This window comes from Dromiciops gliroides, chromosome 2, assembly GCF_019393635.1.
Source record: "Dromiciops gliroides isolate mDroGli1 chromosome 2, mDroGli1.pri, whole genome shotgun sequence".
NCBI lineage: Eukaryota > Metazoa > Chordata > Mammalia > Microbiotheria > Microbiotheriidae > Dromiciops > Dromiciops gliroides.
In genome coordinates this window covers 244930535-244940690 of record NC_057862.1, presented here as the reverse complement: position 1 = coordinate 244940690, position 10156 = coordinate 244930535, and the positions used below count along the sequence as shown (strand labels likewise).

At 38.5% G+C, this 10156-nt stretch overlaps 1 pseudogene; it reads left to right on the top strand.

Annotated features, from left to right (window-relative positions):
* Positions 1 to 7242: 7242 nt before the first annotated feature.
* LOC122738643 lies at positions 7243 to 9247 on the top strand (annotated as a pseudogene).
* Positions 9248 to 10156: the final 909 nt, after the last annotated feature.

Below are 10156 nucleotides of genomic sequence, written 5' to 3'. Positions count from 1 at the left end.
GTTGCTTCCTATTTTAACTATTTATTTTTGTTAACTAGATAGTACTTACTAAAGTAGTACAAATGTTGTCAGTGCCCTCTAAATTTTAGGGCCATGTATAAAGTCTCACCTCTCTCCTACTCTAGGTGTATCTCTGGGTTGTAGACATGAGTTGAGTTAGGGTGACTAAGTGGAAAGAGAACTGATATCTAGGTCCTTCTTAGTTATGCCTGCTCATTGCTCTGAGACAGAGAAGGATTTAATTGAGCAAAAACTTCATGGATATTGTTTTTTAGTGTTCAAACACCAGGTCATGACTTTAAACTGAGCCCTTCTCTTAAAGGGCTCAGTGATTGCATGATCTGTGATAACTAGATAGGAAGGTTTTGGAGAGGTGGCAGCCCCCTGAGTATGGGTGTCCACACAGTTAGTTAAAACTGATTAATTTCCTTTGTTATTTACCTTGCTCAATGGTTTGAGTAAATATTTTATTGGATTATATGTCTAGAATATATGTTACTAATAAGAGTAACTTTTCAGTGGGGATTTGTGAGCTGTGAATTTGAATAGCACTCCAAATCTAGGAAGTAATGAGTGGTCCCAGAGCCACAGGGGCCTTGGGTTACACCTAGAAAATTAGCAGTTATATGAACAGAGTTTTGCATATACAATTTAGGGGTGTGGTCATAGCAGTTAAAACAGTTGTAATGTTTTCAGGAATAAGGATCCTGAGGCCTCTTGCTGTCAGTCAAATTACCAGGGACAAACTAACAAGGAGCAAGAGAATAGGGAAACTCTCAGGAGAAATTCCAAAAAAAAAGTGCAAACAAAAAAAAAAAGTATTATGAAGGGGTAGTGGAAATAGTGCTACATTAGTACTATCAAATTTCAAACTATAGTATAAAGCAGTAATTGTCAAAGCTATTTCATACTGGTTAAAAATAGAAAAGTTGATTAGTGGAATATATTAAAATAAACTAGATGCAGAAAAAATCCAGGCTAGCAGCATAATGTTTGAAAAACCTAAGAACACCAACTATTGGGATATACTCCAATATTTGACTCTCTATTTGATAAATTTGCTAAGAAAATTAGAAGTAATATGGCAGAACTTGGGTTTAGATCAACCTTTACACCATATACTATAATAGTTGACAAATAAATAAAATCTTAAATATATAAGGTTTTGATGAAGAATATTAGAGAAGGGAAGGTGGTACCTTTAACAACTATGATAAAGGAAAATCTTTTTTTTTTTTTTTTTAGCAGGGCAGGGTCACACAGCTAGTAAGTGTCAAGTGTCTGTCTGAGGCTGGATTTGAACTCAGGTCCTCCTGAATCCAGGGCCGGTGTTTTATCTACTGTGTCACCTTGCTGCCCCCATAAAGGAAAATTCTTAACTGAACAAGGAAAAGAGATGTTAATAAAAGATAAATCGAACAATTATATTATATAAAATTGAAAAGCTTTTACACATGAAAAATCAGTGCTGTTAAAAGTTTGTAGTAGGGGCAGCTAGGTGGCGCAGTAGATAGAGCACCAGCCCTGGAGTCAGGAGTACCTGAGTTCAAATCCGGCCTCAGACACTTAACACTTACTAGCTGTGTGACCCTTGGCAAGTCACTTAACCCCAATTGCCTCACTAAAAAAAAAAAAAAAGTTTGTAGTAAAAATATTTCTTATACAAAAGTCTAATGTCCAGAATATAGTAATTGGTGCAGACATTAAAAATAAGAGCAGTTCCATATAGAATATAATATAAATAATATAATGAAAGGATATCAGAAATGCATTTTTTTTTTTTTGCGGGGCAATGGGGGTTAAGTGACTTGCCAGGGTCACACAGCTGGTAAGTGTCAGTGTCTGAAGGCCGGATCCGAACTCAAGTACTGCCTGAATCCAAGGCCGATGCTTCATCCACTGCACCACCCAGCTGCCCCCAATGCATTTTTAAAAGAAGAAATTCCAGCCATCCACAATTGGATGAAAAAATGTTCCACGTCTCTAATAAGAGATGCAAATTAAAACAGTCCCAAAATTTTACTTTCCAACTATCAGATTAGCAAAAATGATAAAAGGGGAAAATGGGAAAGTGGGAAACCTATCAGTTGGGGAATGACAGAACAAATTACAGTATAGGAATGGAATGGAATGTTATTTTGCCATAATAAATAATGAATATGATAGCTTCAAAGACTTATAATAAAACATGGTTCCTTCCTGTTGGCAGAAAGGTGATGGACTAAAGATAAAAAATAAAACATACATTTACAGTCCTAGCCAATATATTGATTTGTTTTGTGTGATTCTTCTTATTGGTTATTGGTTATTGGTTAAGAGGGAAAGTTCTTATTTGGGGCATGAGTTGGTGAATAGTCATAGAGATGCAAAAAAGAGAAAAAAAAAGAGTATCAATGAAACATTAAGAAAAAATCCAAAGGAGAGCAACCAAAAGTTCAGGAGGGCATTCTAACAAGCAGGCCATTTTGTTACTATTGTTTTAAATTTAATATACACTTTACAAAACACTAACTTATCATGCCTTTGGGTTACACCCCACCTTGAAACCCAAACTCTCGGGTTGGATTGCCAGAGGTATGGCTAGTACTTCAGATTCTAAAGTACCCTGTGGATGGAAGCTAGGGCTTAGGAGCCCCCACTGGTATGGTTCCCATTAATTATAAACCAGTAAATTCAATTTATCTCTAGCAAAGGCATTTTTGCAGATGACATAGCAAGAACCATTCATAAAAACATTCCTCAGTGGATATGTAGAGGATATGTGTATGGTAAAGGCAACTCACAACTCTTGGTATTATAGCATCTTTGTAGAGTCCTAATTCAGTATCTCTACGGTCTAGTACCTCTTCTAGGTGGACTATTGAGCAGGATTCCTAGAGACTTATCCTCTCCATGGACCAACTATCTTCTCTGATTCCAGGGGTCATATTCCTTGATGATACTTCCTACCTTATAAGTGACTGTCTCTGTATTTGTGTCTCTGCTCCATGCTGGATATAGTTTCTCCTAATAGTCCATTAGTTCCACTTCACTACTACATCGAAATTTGCCCAAAGTTTAATTATTTAAAGCTGCTATTAGCATAGTTAATTTGCTCGGACAATCTCATTGTTCTCTTCTTGACTCAGAGAGTTTTTTGCATCTCAGAAAGGGAATACAAGGTGTTACACCATGTTAACACATTAAAACCTCAATAGGCATGACTATGTCACCTGAGCTAGGGGAAGGAGAAGGGAGGAAGTGCATATTTCTCCTTTGCTCATATATACCTAGTAGAAGTTCTTAATTCATATGTAATAATGATTTTCCCCCTTTCTATATTTAAAGATTCATGTTCATTGGTGTTTAAATTCCTAATTTAGAGGGAAAAAAATACCTTTCAAAAAAGCATTGCGCGGGGCAGCTAGATGGCTCAGTGGATAGAGCACCGGCCCTGGAGTCAGGAGGACCTGAGTTCAAATCCAGCCTCAGACACTTAACACTTACTAGCTATGTGACCCTCAGCAAGTCACTTAACCCCAATTGCCTCACTAAAAAAAAAAAAAAAAGGCATTGCGCTAGGACTCAGAAAACCTAAGCTCTGATTCTTACTCTGTGATCAAACTATGTTACTTTGGGTGAGTCCTTTAACTTCTCCAGGATTCAGTTTCTTCATCTATAAATTGGCAATAGTAATACTGTTCATCTCTAAAATAAAGGAATTGATTCAGTCACTATATGAAAATTTGTCCAAGTTTCCAAATGAGAAGTGTAAATTTTTAAAATTCTGAGATTTTACTTCATAACCATCAAATTAATAAAGATGATAAAAGGCAAATAGTTAATGCTTAAATGGCTGTTGGTGGAATTGTGATTTGTGTCAACCATTCAGAAAACAATTTGGAATTATTAAAGATAGGTCACTGAATAGTGCATAACATTTTACCTAATATTTCTGCTTCTGGTTATACCATCCCAGCCCCAACACACACACACAAAAATGTTCCAAATCATCTAATTGTTGTGGGGTTGTTTTGGGATTTTGTTTGTTTGTGGTTTTTTTTTGGGGGGGGGTTGATTGTTGTTCAGTTGTGTCCTATTCTATGTGATGCCATTTGGGGTTTTCATGACTAAGATACTAGAGTGACTGCCCACTTCCTTCTCCAGTGTATCCTCCATTTTACAGATGAGGCGCTGAGGCAAATAAGGGTTAAGACTTGCCCAGGGTGAAATACCTAATAAATGTCTGAGACCAGATTTGAACTTAGGTCTTCCTGATTCCAGGCCCAGCACTCTATCCACTAAGACACCTAGCTGCCCCAGTGATATTTTTATTCATTAATTAATAATGTCATAATCATGAAAAAGTAATAAATAAACGGTGAATAATGTCAATATAAGGGAGACAGAAAAACAGCTACAAAGTGTTAATTGCCTGTGGAATGCTATGAATTGTTACCAGCAGAGTAGAGAAATTCATAGGGTTCTGGACTTATGAACTAGGTTCAGTCCTCATGGTATTCTGATCCTAAAGAGGGCCAGTCACACTTTTTTCCTCATATATCTTATGTTTCCCTTAAATGGGATTAAAAGGATCCCTTTTAGAAAAAGTGTTCAATATACAAAATAGATATCACATCATCTCTGTTAACTTAATCTATATTTTATTTAAATTACCCATATATTTATTTTCTCTACTACAATAGAAATGCTTAAAAAAAACCAAATGACTCATGAGTATACATTAACAAGTAATACTGAAACAATACATCACCTATTATGCTCTGCTGGGAGGTGGACAACAGTATTGGACTGAGGAGCAGATACTCCACATTCACCCTGGATCTTCATTTTCTAAGCAACTCACAAAGTTTTGAACTTCACATTGGTCTGATATGCCTCTTTATTCTAGAGTGTCAGTGCATGCCCCTCAGCAAGAAGCTAGTATGCATATGTAAAGTTTGTGTCACCATTTGAATGGTTGGGTTTTGTAATGTGGCTAAAATTCTAGCTATACTGTCTAAAACTCTAATGAGTGTTCGCCGATAAATTAGAAGCTTTAGCAAGAGTTTAGACTTTTAACCATTTATTAAGGAGCATAAGAATTTGTTGAAGAGAAAGAGGCCTAGATGCCTACATCTGTCTATCTCAGGGAGCTAGCATTTTTGCTCCACTGCCCACAAGGTCCTGATGAGAGCCTCGCCCCCTCTTCATCCCACAAGCGTCCTGTCTAAACCAGAAACATCAAATGTCACTTCTTGATGCCAAGGAAAAGCCGCATGGCTTGCCCTCAGATGCCTTCTCCTCATGGCAGAGCTTGCCTACAGTATCTCTCCAGCAGGGGGCGTCACTCCAATTGTCACACATACCAGGATCTATCTCTTCCTTCTAGATAAGGGGAAAATTATACATATATACCCCTCATTTCTAGTCATATGCTTTTTTGGTTTGTAGTTTTCCAACCAGGAAAAATACATTCTGGTTAGCTGTGTACATAAGATCTTCACTATGTTGTTCTGCAAACATTTATGATTTCACAGCAAAGGCCTCAAATTCTACAGTAGAAAATTCACAGTCATATCATCATGCTTTTCTTTCATGAATTTTCTGTCATCACTATTAAATGCCTATAGAAATACACAATCCATAAAGAAACTAAAATGATGGTCACCTATCAACAAACACATTTTCCCTTATCCCCCATAAAAAAGAAGAAAACAAAGAGAATTATACTCAAGGAAAAACAGCTCACTATTTGCATCAGTTAATGACTAGACTATCAAGAAATTAGGCAGCTGGGAAAGACCTCAGAAATAATATCATGATGTGCCACACTGGGTACAAGAAAAAATGTATAACAAAAAATGTAAAACTATAAATAAAAGAGGATTAAGCTTGTTCTTAAAATATTTTTATTGAGGCATTTTGTCTATACATCATAGTAATTTCTGAGATGACCTCCCTGTAATGAACCCTCTCTTTCTACCCTATAGTGAAACATCCCCTTCAACACAAAGTAGGAAGGGAAAAAAATTAAAAGAGAAAAAACCGACTCAAAGAAAATGGAAAAAGTAATGACAATCTGAAATATGTTTCAAGAATTAGCTAGGGATGTTTTCCAAAAAAATAAAAGTTGAGAATCACTGCTTTCATTGAAGTTTTAGTCCTTAAATTAATTACACTTTCTATAGCAGTAGGAAAAGTTAACTGTAAGAAAAAAATAAATATCTTAGTTCAAGAGATACAAAACCTGACCCAAGTAACAGACTCCCTGAAAATCAGAATGAACCAAACAGAAGTTAATGACCCAGGCAGCTAGGTGTTGCAGTGGATAAAGCACCAGCCCTAGATTCAAATCCTGAGTTCAAATCTGGCCTCAGACACTTGACACTTACTAGCTGTGTGATCCTGGGCAAGTTACTTAACCCTCATTGTCCCGCCCAGCAAAACCAAACAACTTAATGACTCCATGAGAAAAATTCTAAAACAAAAAGATTTTAAAAATTGGGGGGGAGGGTGAGGAGGAAAGAGATAATTCACATAAAACAACTGATCTGAAAAATATTTCAAAGAGAGATAGAGATAATTTATTTCTTTTTTAAAATTATTTAGAATTTTATTTTTCTTCAATTACATACAAAAACAATTTTAGAGAGATAATTTAAGAAGCATTGAATTACTCAAAATTCATGAAACCTATCCCACCCACCAAAAAACCCCAATATGGACAACATGTTTCAAGAAATCATGATTCCTAAGGAATGATGAAGATCCCATGACAGCATATGATGAACTAAAGTTCAGAATGAGTACTGTATTTCTTTTCAGTGCAGGAGGGAAGGTTGAAGGGATAAAAAATAAATGCTTAATAGTTAAAAAAGAAACCTAAGAAATCATAAAAGAAAACTATCCAGACATAGAACAAGAGGGCAAAGCGAAAATAAAAAGAAGCCACTGATCATCTTCTGAAAGAAATTCCAAAATTAAAATCGTCAGAAATGTTATTGCCAAAATCAGTTTCGGATCAAAGAAAAAATAATGTTGAAAGCAACCAGGGAGAAAAAAATTCAAGTAAGGAATCAGTCTGGTTAAAGACAGGGCAGAGAGCAAAGAGACAACAAAGGTATAAGATAATAGAAGGAAATGAGGTATACAATGAATGATCATAACTGAATGTGAATGGAATGAACTCACTCATAAAATGAAGGAAAACACTAGAAAATAGAATCCAGTGGCTGAGGGCGGGGGGAGGGTGGGGGTGGAATGGGGCTATCCCAGCTGTTGTTGCCAGTTGTTGGCATCAATGGCAACATGGCAGGGTCAGCGGCAGCTGTGGTGGCCATTGGAGTGTGGCCAACACAGCCTAGGGATGCCCTCTCCTGGCCCCATGAGCCCGGCACAACAGGGGGCATGGGATGGACAGAAATAAGATGCTGTGATGATGGATTTATGTTCCAACAATCAAACCTCAAAGAATCCAAAACTAAAATGTTATCCACCATTTGGAACATGGGCACATTAGTTCAGGCAAGGCTGGTACCCACTGGCACCAAGTTCTAGTATTCCATCAGAACGTCTTCCCCAACTTTACTGTGGTTAATGTGGAAAAGCTACCTTGCTTCCTGGGAAAATTTTCACCTGATAGGCGCTAATTTATTGCCTTTTCTTCGACCAACATCACTGGAGATTTATAGTACCAGGCTGCAAGCAGCACAGGACCTACTGGCAGGGTTATGAGGGTGAAATTTTGGCCAATAGCAATGACCAGAGGTCAATCAACATCCAAGGCCAACTCTTTGAACACTTCTTTGTATTGTTTGCATATCATCAATGTAGACGCTAATGGGGAACACCTAAATTGTGAGTGTATCCTCTTCACAAATGACTGGCTGTGGTATCATTGTGGGTTCAGCCGTCTACCTCCCTGAAGAGCCTCACCCTCCTTTTTTATGAGTCTATCACAACAGTGAGTCAGTGACACCAAATCCCTGCTCCCTTTTGGCACTATTCCCTTTATATCATTGATCTTCACACTGGCAGGTTGTGTGACACCCACACATTCAAATGTGATAAATTGATCTGTCCACAATCAAGGGCTATACTTATACAAGAACATACTAGCCATTCTTTCAGTACAGCAGCAGACCGTTCATGTGTTCCAGGTCACTCCTGAGGATACCTTTACTGATGTGTATACCATTGGTCAATTCTGCTATAAGGATGACCTGCTCACCCTCTCAGTTGTCTACCCTGAGGTACAGAGAGACAGCCAAACAGGCATGGCCAACCCCTACAAGGAGCCCTTCATTAATTCCTTAAAGCACCAACTGTTGGTATATTTGTGGCGCCAGGCAGAGCAGCATGGTAGTGTCATGGCTAAGAGGCACTTCTTCCAATACTTTGACCAGTGATGACAGTTGCGCATGTGGAAGATGCAGCTTCTGGATGAAAATCACCTGTTTATCAAGTATACTAGTGAGGATGTAGTGACACTACAGGTCACAAACCCATCACAGCCTTCCTTCTTTGTTGTGTACGATATGGTGATGACAGTGTTTGAGAACACCTCAGATGAATTGCTGGAGCTCTTTGAGAAATTCTGTGACCCCTTCCACAATGCTACACTGCACAGTGAGGCTGTTCAGTTTCCTTGTTCAGCTTCCAGCAACAACTTTGCAAGGCAGATCCAGTGCTGGTTTAAAGACACTATTGTGGGGGCAGCTAGGTGGCTCAGTAGATAAAGCACTGGCCCTGGATTCAGGAGTACCTGAGTTCAAATCCTGCCTCAGACACTTGGCACTTACTAGCTGTGTGACCCTAGGCAAGTCACTTAACCCTCATTGCCCCACAATAAATAAATGAATACATACATACATAAATGAAAATTAATTGAAAAAAAGACGCTATTGTAAATGCAAAATATGGAGGGTACACGGAGACAGTATGGCCGCTGCTTGGTCTGCTCCCCATCGGCGCCCAATTGTAACAGTGGCAGGCCCTCCCCTACCTTGATCTGTCTCTCTTCAGCTATGATGGTAAGGGGATGTCAGTCATGGAGCAGCCCAAGACTTGTGGAGATTACCCAATCAGGTTCTATGCCTGGTATTCTGGTCTGCTCAAGTATGAGATCCAGGCAGGCCTGCTGGGCCACCCCATCAACCACACAGTCTGACGCCTGGTCGCCTTTACCTTCCATCCCTTTGAACCTTTTGCCAGGACTAATGCTGAATACGTTGTCAACCTCCACATGCGACACAGCTACACGTAGGATGTTGCCCAAAGATTGGGGACCAACCAAAGCCAGGTTTTCTTGCCTTCTAAGACTTACACCCTCTTCCCATCTCTGCAGATTAGAAAGCAGAGTCTTTCAGGTGCCAGCATCATTCCTTTGGAACCAAGGTCTGTGTTGGTGAACCTTGATTGGTCTCTAGTCATTCAACATGAGCCAGAAGAGAGGAGTTGGACCCAGGATAACTTACTTTAAAAAAAAACACACACAATCTAGCTATCAAATAATTTAAATGTCTCCTACTTTTTCCACAAGAGATTGCCCAGCATTAAGTCCTTTAATTATTTTGAGTGGGGGGAGTTCTGTGTGTATGTATTTTATTGAAGTGTAGACGAGTGTTCCACTATTTTTCCTTCTTTCCTCTTTTCTTGACAATGGTATGCATGCAGTCTGAAGCTGAGCAATTGCTTGCCATTGTGGCCAGACCTAATAACTGATTAAGACCCTGCTCATTCCTTTTCATTTAGCCAAAAACCAGGGCTGTCTTTTTAAGTAAAAATGAAATATTTCCTTACTTAACCAAAAAAAAAAAAAAAAAAAAGGAAAATAGAATCCAGTACTATGTGGTTTACAAGAAAATCAACAAACAGTTACAATGAGGGGTTGGGACAAAATCCTTTATGCCTCAGCTAACCTCAAAAAGGGCAGCAAGTCTTGCAGTGATAGAGTGTCTGGCCTGAAGTCAGGAAGACTTCTCTTCCTGAATTCAAATCTGGCCTCAATACTAGCAGTATGACCCTTCGTAAGTTAAGCCTGTTTTTCTCAGTTTCATCATCTGTAAAATGAGTTGGAGAAGGAATGGCAAACCACTCTGGTATCTTTACAAGAAACCCCAAATGAGGTCATGAAGAGCAGACCACAACTGAAAAACAACTAATAAGAATTTTT